This window comes from Arachis ipaensis, chromosome B8, assembly GCF_059453495.1.
Source record: "Arachis ipaensis isolate K30076 ecotype BB chromosome B8, ASM5945349v1, whole genome shotgun sequence".
In the NCBI taxonomy this organism is placed as follows: Eukaryota; Viridiplantae; Streptophyta; class Magnoliopsida; order Fabales; family Fabaceae; genus Arachis; species Arachis ipaensis.
Window position 1 is genome coordinate 40,968,595 of NC_142443.1, and position 13,463 is coordinate 40,982,057.

The window sequence follows — 13,463 nt, forward strand, 5'->3', positions numbered from 1 at the left end:
GTTGAGGCTTTTGTTGATCCTTCCATGAGAGATTTGGGTGATTTCTCCATGAGGGATTATAGGTGTTTCCATAGGTTTCACCCATGTAATTCACCTCTGCTATTGCAGGGTTCTCAGAATCATAAGCTTCTTCTTCAGAAGATGCCTCGTGAGTACTGTTGGATGCAACTTGCATTCCATTCAGACTCTGAGAAATCATATTGACTTGCTGAGTCAATATTTTATTCTGAGCCAATATGGCATTCAGAGTATCGATTTCAAGAACTCCCTTCCTTTGAGGCGTCCCATTACTTACAGGATTCCTCTCAGAAGTGTACATAAATTGGTTGTTAGCAACCATGTCAATAAGTTCTTGAGCTTCTGCAGGCGTTTTCTTTAGGTGGATGGATCCACCTGTAGAAGTATCTAATGACATCTTATCTAATTCAGACAGACCATCATAGAATATATCCAGGATGGTCCATTCTGAAAGCATGTCAGAAGGACAGTTTTTGGTCAGTTCCTTGTATCTCTCCCAAGCTTCATAGAGGGATTCACCTTCTTTCTGTCTGAAGGTTTCAACATCCACTCTAAGCTTACTCAGCTTTTGAGGAGGAAGAACTTGGCTAAGAAAGCCTTGACTAGCTTATCCCAAGAGTTCAGGCTATCCTTAGGTTGAGAGTCCAACCATATTCTAGCTCTGTCTCTCACAACAAAAGGGAAAAGCATGAGCCTGTAGATTTCAGGATTTACTCCATTAGTCTTAACAGTATCACAGATCTGCAAGAATTCAGTTAAGAACTGAAAAGGGTCTTCAGATGGAAGTCCATGAAATTTGCAGTTCTGCTGCATCAAAGAAACTAATTGAGGTTTCAGCTCAAAGTTGTTTGCTCCAATGGTAGGAATTGAGATGCTTCTTCCATGTAAATTGGAATTAGGTGCAGTAAAGTCACCAAGCATCCTCCTTGCATTATTATTATTTTCGGCTGCCATCTCCTCTTCCTTTTCGAAAATTTCAGTAAGGTTGTCTCTGGATTGTTGTAATTTTGCTTCTCTTAGTTTCCTCTTCAGAGTCCTTTCAGGTTCAGGGTCTGCTTCAATAAGAATGTTCTTGTCCTTGCTCCTGCTCATATTAAAAAGAAGGGAACAGAAAATAATAATAGGGATCCTCTTTGCCTCAGTAGAGAGAGGTTCCTTTGTGTGAGTAGAAGAAGAAAGGGAATAAGAGTAAAGAAGAATGGATAATCCAAACACAAGGGTGAGGATAGGAGCAGTGATTTGAGATGAAGAGAAGTGTTAGTAAATGAATAAATAAATAGAAGGAGATGGGAGAGAGGGAATTTCGAAAAATAAATTTTGAAAAAGAGTTAATGATTTTCGAAAATTAAGATAAAATTAAAATTAAAATTAAAAATTGAAACAATTAATTAATTAAGAAGAATTTTTTGAAAAAGAGGGAGGTATTTTCGAGAATTAGAGAGGGATAGTTAGTTAGGTAGTTTTGAAAGAGATAAGAAACAAATAAAAAGTTAATTAGTTAGTTGAAACAAATTTTGAAAATCAATTTTTAAAAGATAAGATGATAAGAAGTTAGAAAAGATATTTGAAAAAGATATGATATGAAAAGGTATGATTAAAAAGATATAATTTTGAAAAAGATAAGATAAAAAGATATTTTTGAAAAGATATGATTGAAATTAGTTTTGAAAAAATTTGATTTTTTTAAAATCACAATTAATGACTTGATTCACAAGAAATCACAAGATATGATTCTAGAACTTAAAGTTTGAATCTTTCTTAACAAGTAAGTAACAAACTTGAAATTTTTGAATCAAAACATTAATTGTTGATGATATTTTCGAAAATATGATGTAAAATTAAAAAAGATTTTTGAAAAATATTTTTAAAATTTTCGAAAATAAGAAAAATGAAAAAGATATGATTTTTGAAAAAAGATTTTGAAAAAGATAAGATTTTTAAATTAAAAATTTGATTTGACTCATAAGAAACAACTAAATTTTAAAAAGTTTTGAAAAAGTCAACTCAAATTTTCGAAAATTTATGAGTGAAAAAGGGAAAGATAATTTTTTTTTTTTGAATTTTTAATGATGAGAGAGAAAAACATAAAAAAATGACTCACAACATGAAAGTTATGAATCAAAACACATGATGCATGCAAGAACACTATGAATGTCAAGATGAACACCAAGAACACTTTGAAGATCATGATGAACATCAAGAACATATTTTTGAAAATTTTTAATGCAAAGAAAACATGCAAGACACCAAACTTAGAAATCTTTAATGCTTAGACACTATGAATGCAAATATGCACATGAAAAACAACAAAAGACACAAAATAAGAAAACATCAAGATCAAACAAGAAGACTTACCAAGAACAACTTGAAGATCATGAAGAACACTATGAATGTATGAATTTTCGAAAAATGCATAAATTTTTAGAAAAAATGCAATTGACACCGAACCTAATATTGACTCAAGACTCAAACAAGAAACAAAAAATATTTTTTTATTTTTATGATTTTATTAATTTTTTTTGGATTTTTGTATATTTTTATTTTATTTTTTTTTGAAAATTGTTTGAAAAAGAAAAATAAAGATTTCAAAATTTTTAATATGAGTTCCAAGAATCTTGTGCTCTTTAGTCTAAAGCTCCAATCTGAGGGTTAGACATGGCTCACTAGCCAGCTAAGCTTTAGTATGCTATTACATGCATTGAAGTGATTAGTTGAAGTCTCAGTCTAAAAGAATTTAGACATGGCTTTACAGCCAGCCAGGATTCAACAAATCATCATGAAACTCTAGAATTCATTCTTAAAAATTCTGAAGAAAAATATATTTTTGAAAAGATTTAATTTTTTTATATTTTTTTTCGAATATTAATTGGAAAAAACGAAAAGGAAGAAAATAATTTTTTTGAAAAATTTTTGAAAACTTTTTGAAAACAAAATAAGAAGAAAAGTACCCAATCTGAGCAACAGGATGAACCTTCAGTTGTCCAAACTCGAACAATTCCCGGCAACGGCGCCAAAAACTTGGTGCACGAAATTGTGATCCCTGATAATGTCTCCAAAAATATGGTGCTCTAATCTTAATTCATAATTTGTCACAACTTCGATACAACTAACCAGCAAGTGCATTGGGTCGTCCAAGTAATAAAACCTTACGTGAGTAAGGGTCGATCCCACGGAGATTGTTGGTATGAAGCAAGCTATGGTCATCTTGTAAATCTCAATCAGGCAGATATCAAATGGTTATGGAGTTTTCGAATAATAATAATAAATAAACAGAAAATAAAGATAGAAATACTTATGTAATTCATTGGTGAGAATTTCAGATAAGCGTATAGAGATGCTTTCGTTCCTCTGAATCTCTGCTTTCCTGCTGTCTTCATCCAATCCTTCCTACTCCTTTCCATGGCAAGCTTTATATAGGGCATCACCGTTGTCAATGGCTACATCCCATCCTCTCTGTGAAAAAGGTCCAAATGCTTTGTCACGGCACGGCTAATCATCTGGAGGTTCTCGATCATACTGGAATAGGATTCACCCTCCTTTTGCGTTTGTCACTACGCCCAGCACTCGCGAGTTTGAAGTTCGTCACAACCATCCCTTCCCAGATCCTACTCGGAATACCACAGACAAGGTTTAGACTTTCCGGATCTCAGGAATGGCCATCCATGGGTTCTAACTTATACCACGAAGATACTAATAACTCGGACTCGGTCCCCTGTATTAGATATCCAAGAGATATCCATTCAATCTAAGGTAGAACAGAAGTGGTTGTCAGGCACGCGTTCATGGGGGAATGATGATGACTGTGACGATCATCACATTCATAGTGAAGTGCGAATGAATATCTTAGAAGCGGAATAAGTTGAATTGAATATAAAATAGTAGTACTTTGCATTAAATCATGAGGGACAGCAGAGCTCCACATCTTAATCTATGGAGTGCAGAAACTCAACCGTTGAAAATACATAAGTGATAATGGAGTTCATTGGTCTCGGCCCCAGAGGGAAACCAGAGTAACCAAGTCTAAAAATGATCCGAAGATCAAAAGATAATCCAAAGATGTAAATACAATAGTAAAAAGTCCTATTTATACTAAACTAGTTACTAGGGTTTCCAGAAGTAGGTAATTGATGCATAAATCCACTTCTGAGGCCCACTTGGTGTGTGCTTGGGCTGAGCTTGAAGTTTACACGTGCAGAGGCTTCTTTTGGAGTTGAACGCCAAGTTGTAACGTGTTTTTGGCGTTCAACTCTGGTTTGTGACGTGTTTCTGGCGTTTAACTCCAGACTGCAGCGTAGAACTGGCGTTCAACACCCTTTTGTGTCATTTAAACTTGGGCAAAGTATAGACTATTATATATTGCTGGAAAGCCCTGGATGTCTACTTTCCAACGCCGTTGAGAGCGCGCCATTTGGAGTTCTGTAGCTCCAGAAAATCCACTTTGAGTGAAGGGAGGTTAGAATCCAACAGCATCAGCAGTCCTTCTTCAACCTCTGAATCTGATATTTGCTCAAGTCCCTCAATTTCAGCCAGAAAATACCTGAAATCACAGAAAAACACACAAACTCATAGTAAAGTCCAGAAATGTGAATTTAACATAAAAACTAATAAAAACATCCCTAAAAGTAACTAGATCCTACTAAAAACATACTAAAAATAATGCCAAAAAGCGTATAAATTATCCGCTCATCAGTGAGAGAGTAAAATAAGAAGAAACTTGAAAAGGTAAAACAAAAAGGAAAAGATGAATAAGAAAAAAAGAAGAAGAAAATGGTGATGATGATGAAAAAAAGAAGAAGCAACAGCAGAAGATGAGGAGGAGGGAGAAAAAGAGTTTTGAATTATATATAACTTATCAACACACATACACCAAAAATTCTTAAAGAATACACCCAAATACCTTTGTGTTACACCTAAATTTGCTGCAAATACAGAAAAGTATTTTCTCTAATACTGCATTTTTTTCTTCTTCTTTTTTCCTTATTTCTTTCTTTCTTTTAGTTGAACGAATGTAAGTTCATCATCTTCCAAGTAATTTTGTACTATTATGTGTTTCTTCTTCTTCTTTGTTTGATTTTTTTGGTTTTTATTCTTGTTAAAAGAGTAAAACAAGAAGAAACTTGATAAGATAAAACAAGAAAAAAAAAAGATTAATAAGAAAAAAAAGATGATGATGATGATGATTAAAAAGAAGAACAAGAAGCAGTAGAAGATAAGAAGGAGGGAGAAGAAGAGATTTAAATTATGCAGAATTTATCAGCACACATATACCGAAAATTCTTGAAGAATATACTCAAATATCTTTATGTTATACCCAAATTTACTATAAATACAGAAAAATATTTTATTCAATGCAGAACTTTTACATTACATTCAAAACAATAATTTGAACAATAATCAATTTCGTTTTGGTTCAATTGATAATCTGAACTTGAATTATTCATTATACTCAACAACGAGATAAGGAGGAGAAGGAGAAAAAAGGAGGAGGTGAAGAAATTCCAATGAAAAGAGGAAGAGGAGGAGGAGGAGGAGGAGGAGGAGGAGGAGGAGGAGGAGGTGGTGGTGGTGGTGTTGGTGACGACGATAACGAAAGAGAAGAAGAAGAAGAAGAACGTGCGCACGTTGATCGAAAAATCTATTAAATTAGGAAGCGCGTGAAATCGACGTGCTAGAAGAGGCGCGTCTAACGTGAAATAGAATACAATCCCGCTACGTTACCAACAGTATTGTTACCAACTTCTGCCAACTCTTGTTTATGACTGTATTTAATGAAAGTGTCTTTGTGGATGTATTTAATAAAATATCTTTTTTATGGCTGTGTCTAATGGAAGTGTTTTTATAAATATATTTTTTGGATATGTCTCTTTATAGATGTGTTTAAAAAATAATAATTATTGTTGACATAAGTTAGCAAATAATATATTAGTACCCTATATTTTTCTAATAGAATATATGAACTTATATTATTTGTATGGAGAAAACGTTTGTATATGAAGAATAATTTTTAATAATTATATTTAGTAGTAAATTGATAATGTTAATCATTCCCATAATTTTGATATGCGAAACACATACCGTTTCACAATAGTTTGCAAAATGGTGTTCCTTTTTTTTTTTAAATGATACGTGTTGCGATATGGGTAATTACTCCTAACTTTGCGTACAGATGAAAATATTAATTTTTATTTATTTAAATAAAAAAAAAACCCATATTGTCAAGAAAGATTTATACAAGTTGTAGTTGTTGACTTTTATAGCGGAAAGTTGATGTCATGTTTAGTTACTCGAAATTCATTGTCACAAGAAATTGGTGGCAAACATGAATAGGAGACAATTAATATCCCTTCTTAATAAAAGAACAAACAAAATTTAAGAGACCCCATTTGCATAGGATATGCTGAACATGGAAAGTATTTATGGGCAATGCACTAGAATATTCTACCATATAAATTTAATAGACATCTTTTGTAAAAAAAATAAAAAAAAAAATTATCTGAATACATAACTTAGTTCATCGTAGCATTGACCATCTTTTTACTAAGTTAGAAAAAAACCCTAGATAATTTATTAATTATTTAATTTTGAAGCAATATTAACAACGGACTCTCACTACTATACATGCCATGATTTGATTCTGTCATTCTGATGTTCATCTTCTTTTTTTTTCCCTAATACCTTTTCCCATTATTAACTCTCGTGTATGTACCATAAATTTTTTCTTAAGCCTTGAGAGTCTTATCTACATCTACATCTGTACATGCCTAACTAATAAGGTCTAATTGATATATATATATATATGAGTTAAATTTTGATATACTGATAGTGTAAAGCATTTTATACAGTCATACAATTACATCTGTTCTTTTGGATGACCATTCACGTAATTAATGTGAAAGATAATTAATTTTAGTGATGTGGCATTACGTAATTGGATACACTTGTAAATCTACTTTATACTAACAGTGCCTCAAAATTATATTATATATGTGTTTGTGAGTTCATTGGGTCGGATGGTAAAGAGTCATAGGGGTTGAAGATCGGGACCTGAAGTGAGTTCCGAGGCGTGGAGGGGAGCCAGCACGGTCGTCGGTTGGTCGGCGGGTGTAAAGCATTTTATACAGTCATACAATCACATCTGTTCTTTTGGATGATCATTCACGCAGTTAATGTGAAAGATAATTAATTTTAGTGATGTGGCGTTACGTAATTGGATACACTTGTAAAACTACTTTATACTAACAGTGCCTCAAAATTATATTATATATGTGTTCATGAGTTCATTGGGTCGGATGGTAAAGAATCATAGGGTTGAAGATCGGGACCTGAAGTGAGTTCCGAGGCGTGGAGGGGAGCCAGCACGGTCGTCGGTTGGTCGGCGGGTGGAGCCACCTGCAAGAAACTTTGATGCTAAAGTCAGTGTCCGTACGATAAGGCGGCTAATTAGGATTATCATGACGTACCAGGAGAGAAGGGGTAGCTCTTTCTCCTTTATCATAGATTATCCAGGTGGGCCCTCTTTTGCCAGGACCCAGCCCTTCGGAAGCTTTCACCAGTTGTTAGGATCTCTTTAGAAGATCGGGACATATGCAAGACGTCATGTCGTACGGACGAGGAGCGGGTCCGTTTGGTGGATCCCCATCTCTTGGGCTGGGACAGAACAATGTCCCCAATGTGCCAAGTCGCGAGGCTCGCGATTGGTGCATTCGTGATGCATGAGCATCTTTAGTTGTTTTTTTTATTATTTCTTTGAATAAAGCTAGTGATTTTCTTATTCTTAATTGAGATTTTAGTATTTTAATCAATATTTCTTGAAGTTGTTTGGAGCTTTAGCATGTGTAGGAAATTGTTGAAAATAAGAAAGAATAAAGGGATGGAGAGAGCCAAACAAAGAAGCTTTTGGACAATACAGAAAAGAAAATGTTAGAAAAGGAGAAACAAAGCAGAAGCAAAGGAAATCATGAGGCCTAGGAGGAAGAAGACTTGGTGTGCGACACGTCAGAGGTGAGCGTGCAACACGCCCTCATACCTAAATCAAAGAAGTGGCGTGCCACACGCCAGTGAAGGGCGTGGCATGCTCTCCCAACTCCTCAGAGGCCCCAAAAGTCACAAGAAGCAAGGAGCAAGGGGGCGTGCAATACACCAGCAAGAAGGGTATGCCACATGCCGTCCATGACATCCCAACTCCAAGCCAAGAAGTGGCGTGCAACACTCTAGCAAGGTGGGCGTGCCATATGCCAAGGTGGACATTAGTAGCAGTTACCATCCCCACTTCATATCATCATTTTCATTTTCTTCATTCTTGTAACTGCTTATCCTCCTTCATTTTTCATATCTGCCACCATCGTTTACTTCATTGTGCTCTTTGGAGATTAACTTTTCTGTCCTTTTTGTAGATTTTACTTTGCAGTTGCCATCGCCACTGCCTGCTTTCTGCAACCTTCTGCATTCATCTTTGCTGGTAAATGACCATTTGTTTGCATGATTTCGCTTTACTTTTTGCCATTATCATGTTGGTTGTCTTGTTGTTTTTGCCTTTTGGGTCAAAGCTGGTTTTTGTTAGATAGCTTTTAGGGGGTGCCATAGGTGTCTTTTTCATAGTTTAGGCTGGAAGGATTTAGTGTAGAATAACTTAGCTATGGCATAGGACCTGCCTCCGATATCATGATTTAACCTAAACGGTGCCCCCACTGTAAGTATGGCGATGCGACTTTCCGTGACTCGTTAAGTGTGGTGTACAACCGACGTGACGAGCACCTCCTCTAGGGTGCCTGCGAAGGACTTACAAGAGCTTCGTGACGTGAGCAGTATACGGAGGCGGTCCTGAGGAGGCCAACTACAAGCTTCTCTCTTTGGGCCCCCCGAGAATGCATCTGTCATATCAACCTCGAAGCGCTCCGGGTCCCCGACTGGATTGGGTGTATAAGCCCATGTTTTTCCGTCTTGAGTATTCAGCTCCCCTTTTCTCCTTTTGTCAAAGCACTCCTAAACATGTGTGATGTTGCCCCCTCGCAACTTCACCCAAATAGTTGGGCTATCATTTGATGTTTTGAGATGGTCTTCGAATACTTAGAACTCCTGGTTACCGTCGAGGTTTTTCTCTTCTTCTTCTTCTTCTTCCTATTCACGAATCCTTCTCGGAAGGGTAAGCACAGAAAAGGATAGATCTCTTTTTGGGCTGTGCAAAACTGGAGGATCTTCGGCCTCTTCGAAGATTCCTTTCATGGTTTTAAAGTAACTTTTTTCAAGGTGAGGCCAGCCCGAGGTCGTCACCCTTTTTGGCTTATCCTTGAAGAGGAGAGGCGTATCTTGACCTATTGGAGCTTTATGCCGGCTCCAAATACTTATCAAGGTGACATATGATGGTTTAGGTTGGCAAAACCAGCAGATCGTTGATGTCTTGTTGGCCGTGTTCTGGTCTAACCACATTAACCCTCAACTTTTGATGGGTGATCGCGAGTCTGGCGGGGACTGTGGAGGTAAGTGTAATGGCCGACTTGTTGACTTCTACTTCTCTTTATGGCTTAGTAAATTCGTTTAATTCTTTTTCTTTGTAGTTGGGATGGCTGCTGGGAACACTTTTCTTAGTCATTTAATGACTCATTTCTTTCCCAATGGGGATGACAACACCTCCAACTCCCCCGATCCTTAATGCAAGATCCCCAAACCCGATGAACTGTAAGTTTAATCTCAGCCTCAACCTGGGCCCCAACCTGGGCATAGCGCTGCTGGCAAGGTTAATCAGGGTGTGGTTGCTGTGATTGAGCACTCTTCGGTGCTCGGGTTGAAGAGGACAAAGTACTCATGATCCCCAATTCAAAGAAGACAAAGTCTAATTCCAGTATCGAAAAAGCTGTTTTTGTAATGGAGAAGCACTTTGACGCCGACGGCTTCATTAATTCCCAGCTGCTGCCGGGTACTGAAAACTTCTTCTGGGAAGAAGACCTGGCAGCCCAAGCTAAGTGGACGTATCGGAGCCTCCTCTGAGCTGTCGCTTTTACGAGGAAAGTAGAGCCGTCCCTGGCCCAATGTCAGGTTCTGGAGGGTAAGTACAGGGTGGCCCAACGTGAAGTGTCTAAGTTAATGTCTGAAGGAGAAGCCACGGGAACCAAGCTGAGTGAAGCCGAGAAAAATTGAAGGAGGCTGGCAAAGAGATCCAATGCCTTATTGATTGGGATAACTCTCTTTTGAAGCAACTCAACGATGCTTAAGGTTGGGTTGTCTCGACAGAGAGCAGGGTAATGGAGCTTGAGAAGGAGTTAGTTGAGGCTGTAAAATCGGTAGACTCTACTCGGCTGGAAGCCACCAATATGAAGAAATAGAACAAGGAGATCATAAAGGACACACGGGATGTCATTGCTGCTACCGATGAGGCGATCAAAGCCCAAGTTTCACTGCTTGCTCCCAACTTTGACACTTCCACTATTGGTGCCTTCAAAATGGTCCAGGATGGCAAGGTTGTACATATGCCGAGGAAATAGTTACTTCCGCTCATGTAATTTGAACTCTAAGTGCTTTTTGTATTGGCAAGCCGATTAGTTGCCCTCTTTCGCAGTGTTTTGTAAACTTTAAACTTTTGAACTTGTGGACTTGGTTTGTATGTTTAAGCCGTTTTGGCCGTTTCATCGCTAATCTATTCGTTTAGTCATATTTTGATGGATATCCACTCATTCCCACGAGGGTTTTCCGAGTTGATCAGTCCTGGAAAGCCATAGTTTTAACTTGAGAATTATTTTTCGAAAGAAAAAATATTTTTTTTAAAAATTGGGATTCATCGAAGCCTCTAGCCATCGTTCTGGGTTGACGGTGAAAGAAATGAGTATTTTATAAACTACACTTCAAAAATAAATTATACTCGAAAGGGATAAATTATACTCAAAAGAAAATTAATAAATGGCCTCGTTAAAACCCCTTGCCGCCATTCCGGGTTGACGGGAAGGGAAAAGAGTACCACTTCATTCTATATTTCGATAATACAAGAAAGTGCGCATTAATGAAACTAAAACAAATCGCGAGCAAATCAAAATCGCAAGCAAACAAGAGCAATAAAAAGGGACAAGGTACCACTGAATTTGTGCTCAGGAGACCGTCAGGGCATATGAGGCCCTGCTCCTCAAGAGTAGAATCTCCTAAGATTTATCGCATTCTAAGTCCTCAGTACCTCCTTCCCGTCTAGTCACTCTAGCTTTTACGCGCCTTTGCCCTGCACCTCTTTCACCCTATAAAGTCCTTCCTAGTTGGGGGATAGCTTCCCTTCCTCCGGAGTTGGTGGTCTGATGTCATTGTGTCATAGGACAAGGTCTTCTTTCTCGAATATTCTATTTTGTACCTTGCGATTATAACGCAGTTCCAGCCTTTGCTTCAATGCTGCTTCTGACAAGTGATCCATTGCCTTGGTTTCATCTAACAAGTCTTTTTTGCTCATCTTGTCACCTCCTCCTAACAACAGTCTTAGGCTGGGTTCTGATGACAAGTCATCTTAGCCTACTTTCACTAGCCTTTTTCTTATATTTTCATTTGAATTATGCACTTTCTTGAGCCATAAGCAAGCCAATTGGGTAGATTTTCATGCTTCCTTTGATTTAATCAACCATAGATGAATTAATGCAATTTCATGAGGTTTTATGCTATAATTGTCACATACTATGAAAGAATGAATATCTCATGATTTTGAGCATAGCTTTGATGTGTTTGGTTGATTAATGATAGGTGAAGAAAGCTTGGAGAAAGGTTGAAGCAAGAAGGAATGGCTAGGAGGAAGAGAGGACAAAAAGTTTGAGCAAAAGTTTGCCTCAAATTTTAGCTCAAACTTTTGGAATAAGTGAAAACGAACCAGGGAGCAAAAAGCTTGACCAAAAGTTTGCCTCAAACTTTTGCGCAAACTTTTGGGCAAAAAGCTTGAGCAAAAGTTTGCCTCAAACTTTAGCTCAAACTTTTGGGAGAAAAGCTTGAGCCAACGTTTGCCTCAAACTTTTTGGCAAACGTTGGCATCACAAATCAACACCCTGGAGAGCAAAAGTTTGCGCCAACGTTTGCCTCAAACTTTTTGGCAAACGTTGGCGCCATGAACAACACACCCTGGAGAGCAAAAGTTTGCGCCAACGTTTGCCTCAAACTTTTTGGCAAACGTTGGCGCCATGAGTGTGCAAGGGGAGGCCAACGTTTGAGCAAAAGTTTGACCCCAAACTTTATCTCAAACGTTGGTAGCAGCAAAATGGGGTGGCTGATGTGAAAAGTTTGAGTAAAAGTTTGCCTCAAACTTTTACTCAAACTTTTACTCAAGCTTTCATGATTCCAAACCCGGTTCACTTCGGTTCTTCTCCAAACTCCAAGAGCAATCAACCAAGGCCTCCATCAACCCAATTCCATCAAGAGTAAAGGCCCAATTGAAGGCTTGAAGACCATTTGAAGAAAGTGTATAAAAAGCATATAATTTAAGTTTTTCAGAGAGCTTTTTCTTTTAGTTTTCATAGGGAGCTTTCCTTTTAGTTTTCATAGAGAGTTTTCGGAGAGCTTTTGGTGTTGAGTGAATTTTAATTTCTAAGTCTCGGGGAAGGAGAATTGAATTCCCTTCCTCTTAGTTTTCTTGCTTTCAATTTCAATTACAATTGTCTTGGATCTTGGGTTGGAGAATTGAAGGAATTCTGTTTCAACCTCATCCTGAGATCTCTTTGTTTAATTTTACTGCACAATTGAATTTCCATTTCTGTTAATTGCTTATTCATCTACTTTCTCTGCAATTTACATTTCCTTTGCAATTGTTCTTGTTGGATCTAGGAAGGCATTGAGATCTAGACTTGGTTATCTAGTCTCTTGGGTCCTGAGATCCGGATTTCCCATTTTCAATTCTCTGTTTACTGCTTGCAAGCTCATTTACATTTCTGTTTTAAGATCCGATTCAATCCAAGTCATCCTTTACTTCTCTGTTTGTTGCAATTTTACTTTTCCTTGTTTAATTTCTGCAAATCCAATTCCCAATTCCCTTTACAATTCAAGCCATTTACATTTCTTGCACTTTAAGATTCTGCAATTTACATTTCTTGCGTTCTAAGTTTCTGCCATTTAATTTCTTGTTCTTTAAGATTCAGCACTTTAAATTTCAGTTCTCTTTAAATTCAATGCAATTTACCCATTCCCTTTACTTTCCATGCAATCTAAATTCTGCAAATCACAAATCACTCAACCAAATCTTGATTCGCTTGACTAAATCAACCACTAAACTAAAATTGCTCAATCCTTCAATCCCTGTGGGATCGACCTCACTCCCGTGAGTTATTATTACTTGATGCGACCCGGTGCACTTGCCGGTTAGTTTTGGGTGTTTTGGAGAAATTCGTTTTTCCACAAAAATACACCATCAAGTTTTTGGCGCCGTTGTCGGGGATTGATTAGATTGACAATGATTAAGTGAGGTGGTAGTTTAGATCAAGCACTTTTTCTTTAATTTT

The 13,463-nt window shown here is 37.3% G+C and overlaps 1 non-coding gene across 1 annotated transcript; it reads left to right on the forward strand.

The window, feature by feature from the left end:
• The first annotated feature begins 469 nt into the window (after positions 1 to 469).
• On the forward strand, positions 470 to 577 carry LOC148547797 (small nucleolar RNA R71). Its single transcript, XR_015898673.1, has one exon. It is a non-coding gene; the product is annotated as a small nucleolar RNA R71 (small nucleolar RNA).
• The last annotated feature ends 12,886 nt before the right edge of the window (positions 578 to 13,463 follow it).